Genomic DNA, 17787 nt, shown 5'->3' with positions numbered 1-17787 from the left:
CTTGCACTCCCCTCCACTCATTAAGGATGATGATAACAATGGCAACAAACAATATTGTTTTAAGTGACCAAGGAAAATAGTGGAAGAGAAGAGAGGTAAGAAGAAGGGGAGGGATCAAGAGCAGCAGAAAAAACCAATGTTGAGGTTTTGAAGGAAAGAACTTTATTGTCAGAAGGTTTCAAATTTATGATATTGGCTACTGATTACATAAAGGTCCTGTTTGAAAAATCTAGTAGGAGATCAGACTTGTCAGCTTGCGTAGCTCATGCATATCTTTCTAAAGATCTATCCTAGGCTTAGCCTAAATCATATTTGTGGACTTCTTGTCTGCAGGATTTGCAGGAGGGAGAGGGCTGGGGTATCGCATTGATATACATCTTACCCGAAAAGAGTATTTACTCTATGAAACTAACATAAAATCCACTCTATTCATACTAGATTTCTCAAACATGTCCTAAGTTAGTACAGTTCCATAAAGTTAATAGAGCAATGGATTGGTTGGTGAACATGATTAGAGATGTTTGGAGGATGCCAATCCATGGAGATATAAGGTACCGAATGACTAGGAGGCTTGAGCTGGCGAGGCGCAGGTTCATCCGATGAAACTGATTTGACGTTGGCAACATCTTCAGACGGCTCGAGGAGGTAGAGGTAGAGATCGTGGAGTTTCATAGGAGAGAGGATCAGGAGAGAGGTCTCCAGAAGTCTAATCCGAGAGAGCTACAACATAAGCTCTCTGAGCATCATGCTCTGTTGTGACAGCAGGAGACGCTGTGGAAGTAAAAGTTCAGAGTGCAGTGGATCAAGGAGGATGACCGGAACATCAGATTTTTTTCATCATTCTATGATGATTCGGAGATCTACCAACCATATTAGGCAGCTAAGGGAGAGCAATGGCACTGTGGTGGAGGATAGTGGTGAGATTAGGGATCAGATACTCTAGTTCTTCAAATCACGATGAACTACCCCTCTGGGTGGGGATGCCCCCCTCCAGGGGTCCTAGCCAGTGTGTAGTATCTCCAATGTAGAGAATGAGTCTTTGACATATCCTCTTTCTACTGAGGAGGTGTGAGGGGTTCTCTGGTCTCTCGGAGAAGATAAAACCCCGAGAGCTGATGGGTTTCCCCTTTCTTCTTCCATCAGTACTGGCCCATCATTGGTGGAGAGGTGATCGAAGCTGTACAGATGGCCCTCGAGTCCAAAAGCATTCTTGATGAGTGAAAGAGGATGCTGATCACCCTCATTCTGAAGAGACTTGATACATCGATTTCGAGATATTTTAGGCCGATCAGTCTTTGTACCACTCTATAAAGCATGTGCGAGAGTCTTGGTTGGCCGTCTAAAGTTGATTATTCCTCGTCTGATCAATCCAGAGCAAAAAAATTTTGTTAGTGGTCGCAGCATCACTGACAATGTTTTGCTTATCCAAGAGTTTATACATGATCTTTGGCATGCCCCTGCTCGACGGAGCCTAATGGCGATCAAGCTGGACATGGAACGGGCCTATGATCGGATGAGTTGGCTTTTTCTGCATAGGACTTTCTATGAGTTCATCTTTCAGGACAGATAGATTCACTAGATTATGGACTGTGTGGAGACCTCGTCATTTGCTATCCTGATCAATAGTGCCCCGACAGACTTCTTTCACTCAACGGGCGGACTTCGTCAAGGGTATCCTCTCTCTCTATCTATTTATCTGGTGTGCTGATGCTTTATTTCGTACTCTTCAAACAGCGGTTCAGGGGGCAGTGCTGGAACCCCACTGGCCTACCCCTGGGACCCAATCACTCTCGCATCTTCTTTTTGCAAATGATTGCTTGCTTATTGGTTGGACAATTGTTTGGAATGTGAGATGTCTTGCGACTATTATTGAGGCCTACTGCCATGCCTTTGGCTAGACAGTGAACCTGCAGAAATCCACAGTCACCTTTAGCCCCAAAATGAAGGTTCAGATGAAGCAGGCAATTCGAGACAGGCTTGGGATTTTGTAGCAGGCCGGGACCCTGACTTACCTAGGGGTTCCTATTATAGGGCAGAGATTGCAGAGAGCTGACTGCAGATCCTTGGAGTAGCAAGTCCGAGATCGTCTCAAAGACTGACAAGCTAATGCCCTATCCATGATAAAAGGACCACCCTCATGAGATCTGTATTGAATTCCATTCCAGTCTACCTCCTAGTGAATACTATTGTGCCAATATCTTGTCTTAGGGGAGTTTGGAGCAGCAATTTAAAAATTTTCTGTAGGACTCTGATAAGGAGGTTCTGGAATTCATCTGCTCTCTTGACAGGTGGTCTACCAGCTAGTGCATGATGGAGAGTTGGGAATCCAGTCCTTGTTGGTGAGGAGGGAGGCTATGATTGTCAGACATGATGTCAGATTCATTCTCGAGCCTAACTGTTTGTGGAGCAGAGTAATGAGGGCACGGTATGGAGCATGAAAGGAACTAGCAGGTGTTACAAGTATACTTTTTAAAAAATTTTGTAGCGAAATACCCAAGATTAAATGATTTAATCTAATAAGCATGCTTTAGATCAGATCTAAAAACACCTATCCTAGGATCTATAACATGATATAATGCATATATAAGATCTGAAAATAAAAATCTACATGCATGATCATATCAAAGATGCCGTAGATCTAATATACAATAAGTATGAGTTCAAAACTAATCACCTAAGCATGGATAGCAAATCTTCATGACTGAACAACATGGTTTGAGGTTTTGCTAGTTGCTCGCAACTGCATAGGATGTCTGGCCTCTATGATCGTCCACTCGAAATCCTACACTGATCGATCTTTTCGAGAGTGCTAGCTCACGCAAAGATCCTGTTGATGACTGATCTATACCTCTCTTTGGATCTCTCAGGTTCTTCCGAAATCGAAGAAGAAACACGGAGGAGGATGTGGTGATTGAAGGAGGGAGGAGAACTCACTTCTCTCTTTGATTTCTCTTCACCCAAAATCCTAGATCAATATTTACGTCTCTCACCCAAGAGGAACTGGTTTTCTTCTAAGCACACACGCCAAAGAAAGGCCACCCACCCCTTAATCCTCATACCCCACTCTCAGATTTTTCTCATGGTAACCTGATCATGGTTGTCGCACAAAATGTTCCCTTCTTAAGGGTGGCGTGTGGAGTGGATAGGATGAGATTGGTTTGACTCAAATTCAAACTACTTGAATTCAAAATTTGATTTATTTTCATTCTGTTTCAAACTCGAATTCAAACCAAATTTGAATTCAACTTTGAACCAAATTTTATCTCTTATCTAAAGAGGGCAAGAGAGAGGATGAGAGCCTCTGATTTGCCTACAAAAACTTCATGCAAAATCCAAGTTTGCATGAAGAACAAGTGGGTGTGGGTTTAGGATGACGCATGGGTAGTAGTCCAATTCTTTTGAACTCTAGATTGTTCCAATTAGGTTCAAACCAAAATCATTTGGTTAGACCTAAATACCTAATCTAATTAGATAACAAATTATCTCAATTAAATCTCAATCAAATTAAAAATTAATCGAGTTCAAGTCCTAATCAAATCAGGAATGAAACACCCCTAGCGATTAGGTCATCTAATAACCTAATCGGATCAAATCTAATTGAATCTAATTCAATTAGACTTGAACCAAACTGCATTGTTCAATCAAATTGAGCTAATAAATAATCTAATTACTAATTAATCTTTCTATAATTCACTAACCATTAGCGAATTAATTTATCACAACTTTTGCATAAGATCAATCATCAATCGAATTGATAATTATACCCTTGAATGATTCTCAATCATTGATCAGTCACTTGATCAGATAGTAACTTCTTTTGAGTATGACCCCATAGGTTTGAATCTAAGCTGATAGCACAGGAATAATTTTCTGTACCAATCGAAGTAATCATCTAGCAATGATACCCGACATCCAAATAGGCCGAATGATTGTAAAGCAACATTCAAAAAACCTGGACTATGATTACCGTATAATTCATCCCTTTGACCCTCAGCGCATAGGATGACTAAGAGTTAAACTGTCAACTCTTAATCAGTACATCCATAATATGTCTCAACCTCATAAATCCTGTGATGCCTCACAAGGACTATCCTGTCAAGGTTTTGCTAAATTGAAACACAATGTAATATAAACTCCTGAAATCAAAAGCGGTCAATCTCATCTTGACTCACACACCGACTTCGTAAGTACTTGACTGTGTTCAGAAATCTTTCATCACTGAATTAAAAATTCAGATAGTTCGACGTCAAAGCATAGTGAGTTGCTTGCAAGTCACCGTAACGATCTCAGATCAGAGAAACACATATCCATATCTTTCATGAGCTACTCTTGACAGTAGAGTGCTCCACAGTTGAATCACGTTCAGTGAGATGTACTCCTACATCTCACCTGCATGCTATACCAGTGTCTCTATATTCTTTGATTAAGAAGACAACCAACCCATATGGCACACAATAACCTACACTTGATATAGCTATCGTCCTATTAATAGCATATTGTTTAGTTGCGAACACGTTTAAAGACTAAATGACAAATCTTTCTTTATCGATAAAATTAGTCCTAAAGACTTTATCACAACACAAAAGTTCAAAAAGAAGATGTAATCTTTGTGATAAAAAAGTTAAATAATTTGTATTAATAAATAATTCATATACATGAGTACAACCGTCAACAGACTGATGATAGTTTTCAGAACACAATTTTCAATTACTCCCATTTGGACTAAAGCCAGTCAGTATAGTATCGTATATCCATCTTCGACTTGTGATCATCGAACTCCTTAACACTGAGGACTTTAGTAAATGGATCAGCTAGATTCTTCTTTCTGTCAATCTTTTAAAGCTCAACATCATCTTGATCCATGATCTTTTGGACAAGATGGTAGCGGTGCAGAATATGCTTGGTGCACTGATGGAACTTCGATTCTTTCGTTTTAGCAATGGCTCCAGTGCTGTCGCAATACAACATGACAGAACCATCAATGGAGGGTGCCACTCCAAGTTCGTCGATAAATTTTCGCAATCACACAGTTTTCTTCACAGCATCAGATGCCGCTATATACTCTACCTTGCAAACAAAGTCGGCCATGACGTGCTTCTTGAAATTTTTCTAGCAGATCGCTCCACCGTTCAAGATAAAGATGTATCCTGACATGCTCTTGCTACTATTATAATCTTACTGAAAGTTGAAATCTGTAAATCTCATAAGTTTTAAGTTAGATTCTCCATAAATGAGCCACTGATTCTTAGTATTTTTCAAATACTTATGGATGATTTTTATGATCTTTCAGTGATTCTCATCCCGATCAAATTGATACCTATTCACTATCCCTAGTGAGTAGGCAACATCCGATCTTGTACATATCATGATGTACATTATAGATTTCACTGTCGAAGCATATGAAATTCGACTCATATACTCTCTTTCTTGAGGGATTGTCGGACAATCTTTTTTCGAAAAAAAAATTTCATAGCCTATCGGAAGATAGCCTTTCTTAGAATTCTCCATACTGAACCATTTTAGCACGGTATCTATGTATGTAGATTGAAACAACGCAAGCAATCTTTTAGATTTATCTCTATAGATCTTCATCCCAAAGATGTAGGATACTTCTTCGAAATCTTTCCTGAAAAATTATGATGACAGTCAAATCTTTATTCTCTGTAATGCAGAGATGTCCTTCTCGATTAAGAGAATGTCATTCACATATAAAATAAGAAATACAACTATAAAATTATTTTTTCACTTATAAATACAAGATTTTTCTCCATTCCTAATGAAACCATACATTCTGATCACTTTATCAAAATACATGTTCCAACTCCTAGATGCCTGTTTCAATCCATAAATGAATCTCTGGAGCTTGCACACTTTAGACTCATCTATGGATGTGAACTCTTTAGGTTATATCATATACACCTCTTCTTCCAGCTCTTTATTCAGAAAAATAATTTTTACGTCCATTTGTCAGATTTCAAGTGATTTTCACATCTATTTATCAAATTTTATAGTCCAGATGTACCGCTATCGCAGGCATAATCCAAATAGATTTGAGCATTACCACTAGAGAAAATGCCTTATTATAGTCAATGCCATAACGTTGACGATATCTCTTGGCAACCAGATGGACTTTATAGATCTCCACCTTTTCGTCTGTATCTTTTTTCTTTTGAAAATCTACTTACACCCTATAGATTTTATCCCTTCAAGTGGATCAACTAATGTCCATATATCGTTGACCTTCATGGACTCCATTTCGAACTTTATGGCCTCAAGCTACTTATCAGAGTCAGATCTCTGCATTGCATCCATGTAGGTGATCGGATCCTCATTATTCTCATCAAGTTCAACAGGATCACCATCTCGAATCAAGAAATCATAGTATCTGTCCGGCTGATACGATATTCTACCAGATCTTCTCAATGGTGCATCTGCAACGGACAGAGTTTGATCTAATCAACTTTAGTTCTGCAGGTTCACTAGATTATGTCGGTTCTTCTACCTGTCAAACTTCATCAAGTTCAACCTTTGAGGTATTAGTTCCATCTTCATAAAACTCTTTTTCGAAAAAGATTGTCTTAAGACTGACAAATATCTTGTGTTCATCAGCAAGGTAAAAATAATACCCCTTAGTTTCTTTCGAATACCCAATGAAAAGATATTTGTCAGATCTATGTCTGAGCTTGTATGTTATTAGACGTTTGATATAAGTCGGACACCCTCAAACTCTTAGGTGCTATTTGGTATATCATCAGTGATATAATCACTGAAGTGATGTGATCACTGGGATGATATGAATACTAAGATAATGTGTAAATACTGAGATAATATGTAACCAACGTGTTTGGTATATCACTAAAATATTACTGAAAATAAAACTTCACTGTGTTTGGTATATCATCAAATAATGATAGTGATAATATATAAAATACCATAAATAATCTTAGATATTAGTACATAATAATTACTCCATAACTTGATTAAACATTCTTCTTTTATAACTCCTCACAAAAATATGTAGCAGTAGTAATAATAATAATAATATTTATTTATTATCATAGATATTTATTTAGATGAATCTATTAAAATGATATTACGATAATATTATATATAATCAGACTTGACTAGACTCAGTAATTTTGACCATCAATATCAAGGCTGCTCATTAGGAATGATTTAGCCCATCAAAATAAATTAAGAAAAAAAAGCATGAAAGATTTTGCATGATCCATCCATGCCAATTAATCATATCTACGTATAGAAATAAAATAAATATTTAATAAATAAATAAATAAAAGGTATCCATATCATTTAACTAAACCAATCAATAAAAATAAAAAATACATCTAGTAGATAGATATCTATAGAAAAAGATGAGGAGGATTTTTATTTTCTTCTCAATTTACTGACTAGGGATATTTTTACCTCAAAATAATTTCAGTACATCATCAGTATTCGGTGATGTGCTATCACCTGGGGTATGTGTGGTGATAACATCACTGCATTGTGTAGTGATGCTATCACCAAATTTATCACTGGATCTTTCATCATTGGATGAAATTTTATAATATCAAATAAGGTGATCACATCACCTAATTTATATCACTGAGGTGATGTGAAATATCATCCCGACCAAACAGCACCTAAGGTGTAAGAGTACTGGCTTATACTCTATCTATATCTCATATGATATTTTTTTTACAGACTTACTTGAAACTCTATTAAGTACATAACAAGTCGATTCGAGTGTGTATTCTCAAAAAAAGATCGACAGACTAGCAAAGTCCATCATGGATCGAACTATATCCAACAGGGTTCGATTCTTTTTTTCAAACACACCATTATGTTGTAGTGTCTCAGGAGAGGTCCGTTGTGAGAGAATTTTATTCTTTTGTAGATATATCAGAAACTTACTGGAGAGGTATTTACCTTCTCGATCAGATCAAAAAGTTTTAATATTCTTTCTAGTCTGTTTCTCTATCTTATTACAGAATCATTTGAAAATTTCAAACGTTTGAGATTTGTATTTCATCAAGTAGATGTACCCATACCTAAATAAACCATCAATAAACGTAATGAAGTAGTAATACCCACCTCTGACACTAGTGTTTATGGGTCCACATGCATCAGGATATACGAGACTTAGAACTTCGCTAGCTCATTTACATTTTTTAGTAAAATGTGACTTGATCAGTTTTTCAAGTAAACAAGACTCACAAGTTGGTAATAATTCACAATCATTGACTTTGAAGATTTTCTCTTGAGTCGATCTGTTCATCCTATTCTTGTTAATATGATCTAGCCTACAATGCCAAAGATAGGCAACCGAGATATTATCTATCTTAGAATATTTATTTGACGTGTATATTACACTAGACCATGATACAATGTAAATGCCATTGTTTAATTATCCATTTATCATAGCAACATCATTCAAAATGATATCACAAAAATTTTTCTTTATTAAAATTTCATAGCTGTTCTTGGCCAAAAGGCCTACAGAAATTATATTCAATGAGAAACTAGAACAAAAATGATAATCACAAAGAACAATGATACGAGAATTGAATACGAACTTGATAATTTCTAAAACTAGAACTGGAACTGATCTTTCATCTCCAATATTCAAGAATTTCTCACCGTCTCTAAATCTCCTACTGACCTGAAGTCCCTACAACGAATTACAAATATTAATAGGACTACCAGTATCTAATATCCAGATCATTGTATCACAAATAGAGAAGTTGTAAGGTGTTATCATATAATTACTTTGCCCAATAATCGCTTGCTTTTTCTTGTTATTCAACCTGTTTGGATCAAGAGAGATAATGTACTGAGGATAATTTTTCTTCCAGTGATCCTACTTCATATAGTAAAAGTACTCTGTCTGACTCTGATCAGACTTAGACTTTTTGATCTGATCACCAGCATGCTGCATCTTTTTATTTTTATTTTTTTCTTTCTTAAAGGGATGACGTCCCGTCAAAGAAGATTCTCCCACTACATTCATCATCTCTTTATGGAGTCGGTAATCCTTCTCAAAAGTCTGCAGTAATCCCAACAAACTGTCATAATTGACTGCAGATTTCATCATGCTATAATGATTGAGAAATAGGAGATAGAATTTAGATAAGAAGTTCAGAATCGTATCTTTTCCAAACTATTCGTGCAAGAAAAAATCAAGCTTGCTCAGATGCTTGATCTGTTCGATCATATACAATACATGATCGATGACCGACATCTCTTTCCTCATCCGAGCATTGAAGATGACACAACTAGTCTTGTGCGGCTCAATATTGTCCAAAGTACTGAAGGATTTGTTCAACACTTGCAATATTTCTTCTGGCTGAGCATCCTTGAACTTGCGACTGAACTTGTCGTTCATTGTAGCCCGCATAATACAATGCATCATAGTACAATCGTTGAGCTACTTCAAGTAAGTGTCTCGGACCGCACCATGAGCATTTGGAGCAGGATCCTCCGATGTCGGATCTGTAAGTACATACAAGATCCGCTCGTGCTCCAAAATTATTTTTAATTTTCAATACCAGTTATCAAAATTGAATCCCATCAACTTATCACTATCCAATAGCAATTAGAGCGATCAGATGGTAGCCATAACTGCATAAAAGAAAAATCAAAAGTCTAATTAGTATATGAATTATTAAGCCTAAAAGTTATCCCACTATTTTATATAAATCGATAGCCTCTACCTTCAATTCGAGAAATTATCTTAATTCTTTAGCAGATACTAGAATCCACACAGACTGCACATGGGTCCGACATTGGTCAGCCAATCCATGTGCATCTATGGGTAGGTTCTTAATCAATTATTTTTTTAAACAACTTCTAGTAAATAATTTTGCCCCAGATACCTTTTCAGTAGGCTTTGGCCTCCACTGAAAGGTCTAATTAGGTTCAACCATTAACATAATCATACTCAGCACATCTAACCAATGAATGATTAGGTCCGACTTTAGTTGGCCAACCTGACCATCCATCAGAGAGATATGACTGAGTTATCATATTATGAATAATAATTCTAATAGCAGATAAGCACCAAACCTTTGGGCTTCCAATGATTATCAGACTAATGGATCCATTATCATCCAACTTAATAGGAGGCTATAATCTAGTTATCATCATAATTATTTTATTTTAAGAGCCTAATAATTTAAAGAATTTAGTTAATATTTTAAGAGAAAAGAAGAGATTGATCAGCTAATCATAATCCTCCCACTGACTTCACCAAATTAGATCAAAGAAGATTAAAGACAAGCTGGTCAAATCGATAAGTCATAAATCATCCCACTAACTTCATCAAGTCATGAAGAGGACTATAGATAAGTCATTCTAGGGGCACCTAAATCAATCGTACTGATTTTCTAACTAGCATAGGTCAACTCGAATCACTTAATGATTTAATCAAAATATAATTTATCATATTGATCAGATAAGTGAGATCGATGGAAAAATCTGTTAAGCTTGCCTTAAATACTATCGAAATGATCAGATATGCCGCTACCAATTAAAAACCATCGATCAGAACTGTCGGACTTATCTTAGACACTAACTGATTAATTAGTTTCAATTTGATTAGCCTAATGATTCGGGCTCGACCATCGAGTCACAATCAAGATCCATTTGGTCTAATCTAGGAGATGAACTTGATCAACTATAACTATTATATTAGATCTAGAAAAATTCTGATTTAATCTAATTCAACTTTTGATTAGATTTAATCAATTTGTTATTTAGTCTATTTGATTGTAACCTTAGGTCTAACTCAATTAAAAGGACCTGATCAAGCTAACCCATAGATCCATATTTTATGCAAATGTTATTAGATCTTTAATTCACCATTCTAAATCTAAATGACTCAATCCTTAATTTTTAATTAAATATATAATCAACATAGGTTAAGGTTTAGGTTTGAAACAATTTTAATTTGTAAATATTTTATATTATTTTATACAAAAAAATTTTATTCTGAAACTTAGTCAGCTTATCCCTGGACTAAGTTGGGTCACTATAGTAGGTCGATTAAGTCTGCGACTTCGTCGACTCACTATATATAAATAGATAATGATTCCCATATCAAAAAAGGGTATGCTACTATTTGATTTTTTTGGCGATCCTTTACCAGTTTATTTTTACTGGATAAATCTTGTTTCAATTAGAAATGATTCTATCATTGATGTATCCGCAATTCAATATGGATAGATATATCCCATATATATGTGTTTCTCCCTCCCTTTTTTTTTGACAGTGCGATTTGGCGATCCTCTTTCTTTTTTCTGCAGGATCTCCCCTACAGTATCGTCACCGCAGTAAAGTTTAACCATCAAGTTCGGGATAGATTGGTGTGGTTCTTTTATGCCTAGGACACCAGAATATCGAACCCTAAATGAAGAAAGGCATGAGAGAAAAGCATATTGGCTAGTGATTGTGAGACCCCAATTCTTGACTGGAAGGGACACCAAAAGCCTCTGTCCTTCCATCCCTTGGATAGATAGAGGGAGAGGGCAGAGCTTTTGATTTGAAATGCTCCAAATTCTACTTGAGCATCCAAATCTAGATCAATACCAGCAAAAATATCTCTGAACAAGGTTCTAGCACTATGCCAAATGTGTCCAAAAAAGAAAAACAAAACAAACATAGCATGCCCAAAAGTGAACCAACCCCTTGGACTGCTACGAAAAATACTATCAGATTTCAAAGTAGCCCGATCTAATTCAAAAATTTCACCTAATCTGTTTCATGCACCTGCTGTAATTGGATCGGCTTAGTTGGAAATTGAGTCGACTAAATCAGAAGACTAATTCGACTCAGTTCAAAATTGAGTCGGCTCAACAGGCATGCCAGTAATTTTTACAAAATTTAAGTTTTGAAAAATTTTGCATAAACTAAAATAAAATCAATCATAAATAAATTTTTAGATCTAACTTAAATTTTTTATAATTTTATATTTTATTTTTCATGATTAAAATAATTTTAATCACTAAGATTAGATGTTATTACTTTTTATACAATTTGTATCACATACAACAAATCTTAAGATTTTCAGATCTAGAATTTTACAAAAAAATAAGTTTTCTTCATTTCGTGTTCTTCTTCATGGGATATAATCACTTGGTATCCCTACACACTATAAGAGTATCCCATCGAATGGGAAGAGAGGATCTTTAAACCCTACTTGCTCCTATGACCGGACGGCTTGGTGATCAATCCAATCCGAGTACTTGACTACTTGGATCATCTAATCTAACCATATCACACATGAGACTAATCAAAATTAGATCTGAATATAAGAAACTATTTAGATCTAATCTAAATAATAAGAAATCAAATCTATACATGCATATATGTCATGTCATAATGAACCTAGGCTCTGATACCACTGAAAGGAATCAGGAGACATTACAAGCATGCTTTTTAAAAAAAAATTTAATGGAATACACAAGATTAAATAATTTAATCTAATAAACATGCTTTAGATCAGATCTAAAAATTCCTATCCTAGGATCTATAACATGATATAATATATATATAAGATCTGAAAATAAAAATCTACATACATGATCATATCAAACATGACGTAGATTTAATCTATGATAAGTATGAGCTCAAAACTCATCATTTGAGTGCGGATAGCAGATCTCCTTGACTGAACAATATGGATTTGAGGTCTTGCTAATTGCTCGCAGCTGCATTGTATGTCCGACCTCTATGGATCATCCACTCGAAGTCCTATACTAATCGATCTCCTTGAGAGTGCTAGCTCACGTGAAGATCCTGTTGATGGCTGATCTACACCTCTTTTTAAATCTCTCAGACCCTTCTGAAATCAAAGAAGGAACATGGAGGAGGATGTAGTGATGGAAAGAGGGAGGAGAACTCACTTCTCTCTTTGATTGTCCTTCATCCGAAACCCTAGGTCAATATCTAGGTCTCTCACCCAAGAGGAACCAGTTTTTCTCCAAGCACACATGCCAAAGCAAGGCCACCCACCCCTTAATCCACATGCCCCACTCTCAAAATTTTCTTATGGTAATCTGATCATGGTTTTTGTACAAAATGTCCCCTTCTTAAGGGTGGCATGTGGAGTGGATAAGATAAGATTGGTTTGAATCAAATTCAAACCACTTGAATTCAAAATTTGATTTATCCTCATCCTATTGCAAACTCGAATTCAAATTAGATTTGAGTTCAACTTTGAACCATATTTTATCCTTATCTATGAAGGGCGAGAGAAAGCATGGGAGCCTCTAATTTGCTTGCAAAAACTTCTTGCAAAATCTAAGTTTGCGTGAAGAACAAGTGGACGTGGGTTTAGGGTGTCGCATGGGTAGTAGTCCAAGCCTTTTGGACTCTAGATTGTTTCAATTAGGTTCAAACCAAAATCATTTGGTTAGATCCAAATATCTTATCCAATTAGATAACAAATTATCTTAATTAAATCATAATCAAATTAAAAATTAATCAAGTTCAAGTTCTAATTAAATCAGAAATTAAACATCCTTAGCGATTAGGTCATCTAATAACCTAATCGGATCAAACCTAATTGAATTTAATTCAATTAGACTTGAACCAAATCATATTGCTTAATCAAATTGAGTTAATCATTAATCTAATTATTAATTAATTTTTTTATAATTTACTAACTATTAGCGAATTAATTTATCATAATTTTTGCATAAGGTTAATCATCAATCGAATTAACAATTATATCCTTGAATGATTCTCAATCGTTGATTAGCTATTTGATCAGACAGTAACTTCTTTTGAGTGTGACCTCATAGATTTGAACCTAAGCTGATAGCACAGAAATAATTTTCTGTACTAATCGAAGTGACCATCTAGCAATAGTATCCGATGTCCGGATAGGCCGAATGATTGTAAAGCAACATTCAAAAATCCTGGACTATAGTTACCGTATAATTCATTGCTTTGACCCTTAGTACTTAGGATGACTCAGAATTAAACTGTCAACTCTCAATCAGTACATCCATAATGTGTCTCGGTCTTATTAATCCTGTGACTCCTCACAAAGACTATCCTGATCAAGATTTTACTGAATTGAAATACAATATAGCACTAACTCCTGAAACTAAGAATTGTCAATCTCATCTTGACTCACACACCAACTTCGTAAGTACTTGTTTGTGTCTAAAAATTTTTCATCACTGAACTAGAAATTCAGATAGTCTAACACCAAAGTACAGTTAGTTGCTTGTATGTCACCATGATAATTTTAGATCGGAAGGATACTTATATCTATATCCTTCGCGAGCTACTTTTGACAGCAGAATGCTCCGTAGTTGGATCATGTTCAGTGAGATGTACTCTTACATCTCACCGACATACCATACCAGTATCTCCACACTCTTTGGTCAAGAGGACAACCAACCCATATGGCATACAATGATCTACACTTGATATAGCTATCGTTCTAGTAATAGCATATCGTTTGGTTGTAAATATATTTAAAAACTAAACAGTTAATCCTCCTTTATCAATAAAAATAGTCCTAAGGACTTCATCATAACACAAGAGTTCAAAAAAAAGATGTACATTTTGTGATGAAAAAATTAAATAAATTTTATTAATTAATAATTCATATACAATTTATATACATGAGCACAATAGTCAACAGACTGATGATTGACTTGGGATACAATTTTCAATAGAACATGGCGTCAGGGATCCTAGATTCAGACTAGTCATGGATGCTCCTTCATTTGGAGGAAGATTTGTACCCACACCCCTGCTATACTGGCCCAGGCTGGTTGGCTGATTGGAGATAAGAGGTTGGTTGACATGCATCAGGATGCATGCATCTCTAGCTTGCCCCTCTCCCACTGGCCAACCTATGTCAGCTCAGAGGTTGATGTATTTGTGACTTGTTCGCTGCCGAAGGTAAGGGTTGGAGGACTCAGGATGTTATTCATCTTTTTGATGGTCAGCTTGCTGAAAGGATTCTTGCTATCCCTATCCTTGCCCACCGGAGCCATGACTTTAGAGTATGGGAACGATCGTGCTGCCCTAAGGTTTCTACTAGAGACCTTGTTGAGATATGCAGGCCGACACTTGAGAGGAGGATTGAGGCTGCCATGATCTGGAGAGTGTCTGTCCATCCTAGGGTCAGATTTTTTTTCTGAAAAGTTGCATGGGATGGTCTGCCTACTCGGACTCTTCTCAGGGATAGAAGTATGGCGCTTTCGATAGACTGTCCGATCTGTGAGCTAGAGGATGAGTCAATGGAGCATGCTCTATTTTATTACCCGAATGTGTGTTTGATCTGGGGGATGGTTGGTGGTGAGGCTTGGGGGGTGAATATTGGATCTTGGCTTTCTACCTTCTTGGATACGATCTTGTTGGGAATAGTGTCCCAAAGCCAATCGTCAGCCTGTTGACGGTTGTACTCATTTTTGTATATGTACATGAATTATGAATTAATAAAAATTATTTTGATATTTTTCATCATAAAATATTTCATCTTCTAATGAACTCCTATGTTGTGGTGAAGTCCTTAGGACTATTTAGACTCGACAAAGGAGGATTTATCGTTGAGTCCTTAAATCTGTTCGTGACCAAATGATACGTTGTTACCAAGGACGATAACATTTATCAAGCTTAGGTCATTGTATGTCATATAGATTGGTTGTCTTCTTAACCAATGAGTGTGGAGACACTGGTATGGCATACAGGTGAGATGTAAGGGTACATCTGCACTGAACGTGACCGACTCCATAGCTATTTCTGCTGTCAAAATTTGCTCCAATGGAATATGGGTATAAATATCCCTCCAACCTGAGACTGCCATGGTGACTTGCAAGCAACTCACTGTACTTAGACACTGGACTACCTGAATTTCTAATTCAGTGACGGAAGACTGCTGGGTGTAGTCAAGTACTTGACTTGTCGGTGCGTGTGTCAAGATGGGATTGACCACTCCAGTTTAGGAGCAGTGTACAGTCATATTTTAATTTAGCAAAATTTTGACCAGGATAATCTTTGTGAGTAGTCACAGGACTGTTTGAGTTGAGCACGATTCGGATGATCTAATCAGGGTTGACAGTTTAACCCTGAGTCGTCCTAAACACAAAGGTCAAAAGGATGAATTATACAGTAACCATATTTACGTAGGTTCTGAGTGTTGTGATTGTGACTATTCGACCTATCCAGTCATCGGGTATCATTACTAGATGGTCACTTCGATTAGTACAGGAATTGATTTCTGTACTACCGACTTAGGTTCGAACCTGCGAGGTCACACACATTAGAGGTTCTATCTGATCTGATGGCTGATGAAGAGTCCTAATGCTCATAGACTATGAGTCCTACATGTCTGAGATTCTGTGATCGAGAATCAGGATTCTCTGATCATGAATTTCACATATTTTGGATACCGGGATCAAGAGTCCCACTGATTTAATACTCTTCGATCAGGATTACATATCGATGAATTCTGATGTCCGATTACCCATCGGATTTGGACTCAATATTTATGAGAGATTTAATTAGTAATTTAATCATTAATTAACTTAATTTGATCAAATAATTATTTTTGGATCAAGTCTAATTGAATTGGATTCAGTTGGGTTTGACCCGATTAGGTTAAGAGTTGGCCTAATCGTCGAGATGGTTTGCTTTCTGATTTGATCATGGGTTGGGCTTAATCAATTTTTGATTTGATTAAGATTTTATTGAGCCTAATTAAGCCTAATTAAGTTAGGTTTAAATTAGTCTAATTGGGCCTAACTTATTTGGTTCAATTAGGTTGGTTTAAATAATGAAACCACCTTGACCCATTCTCTCTGCGCCACCTCACTTCCACTGCGCCCATTTGAATTCACAAGAAGAAAGTTCTCATGAATTTTTTCTCATGCAAAGCCCTCCTCACGCCCTATTTTAATGCATCAAATGACTAGATAAGGATGATTGGTTGGCCATTCAAATTCAAAACAAAATTTGAATTTGAATGAGCAACCAATCTTAGCGCCTTGACCTTACCCTCTTTTAGCACCCCATTTATTACACGAGAAAATATTTCTCATGAAATCACTCATGCACAAATTAAGCCACGCCCTCCTCTTCTCACACCCTTAGTAGACAGAGATAAATTGATTTCCATTTGAATTCAAAATTTGATTTGAATTCAAATGTGCAATTACTCATCTTTATCCTCTCACGTGGATAAGATGTTTGACATTGTTTTAAAAGGAGGAGAAGAGTGGGGTGTGTGAAAAAAAAATTTTGGAGAGAAAATCTGGGCATGAGGAATCTTTGTGAGCAAGGTGAAAGTCAATATCCTTCCGAGAGAAAAAGAAAGAAAAGAAAGAAAAAATATACGCAGGGTTTCAGTGAGTTCTTTAGGGTTTCAGCCTGGAGTTCGGGAAGTGAGAAGGTAAGCTATGAGTGTCGTGAGCCCATCAAATTTCAGAAAAATCTTCAACATCCTCTCGAGCACATCTGCTGATGATCCAGAGTATCCAAAAAATCAGCAGACATTAATCGAAGGAGTTCGATCAGCATCGACCATCGAAAGGGCTCTACAACGAGCTAGCACTCGTGAGGAGTCGATTAGATCAGGAGCTTCGTGTGGACGATCCGCAGAGGCCAAACATGCTGTGTGGCTGTATCATGATGATCAAACTCTCTCGATGGTGATCAAATTACGATGATCTACTATCCGCACAAAGGTATTGTATTCTGACACATTATAGTAAAGTATTTACTGTTCAAATTTGAATTTTAAATTTAAATACATGCATGCTATATATC

This window comes from Elaeis guineensis, chromosome 10 (assembly GCF_000442705.2).
Source record: "Elaeis guineensis isolate ETL-2024a chromosome 10, EG11, whole genome shotgun sequence".
Lineage (NCBI taxonomy): Eukaryota > Viridiplantae > Streptophyta > Magnoliopsida > Arecales > Arecaceae > Elaeis > Elaeis guineensis.
Note: the sequence above shows the minus strand (reverse complement) of the source record.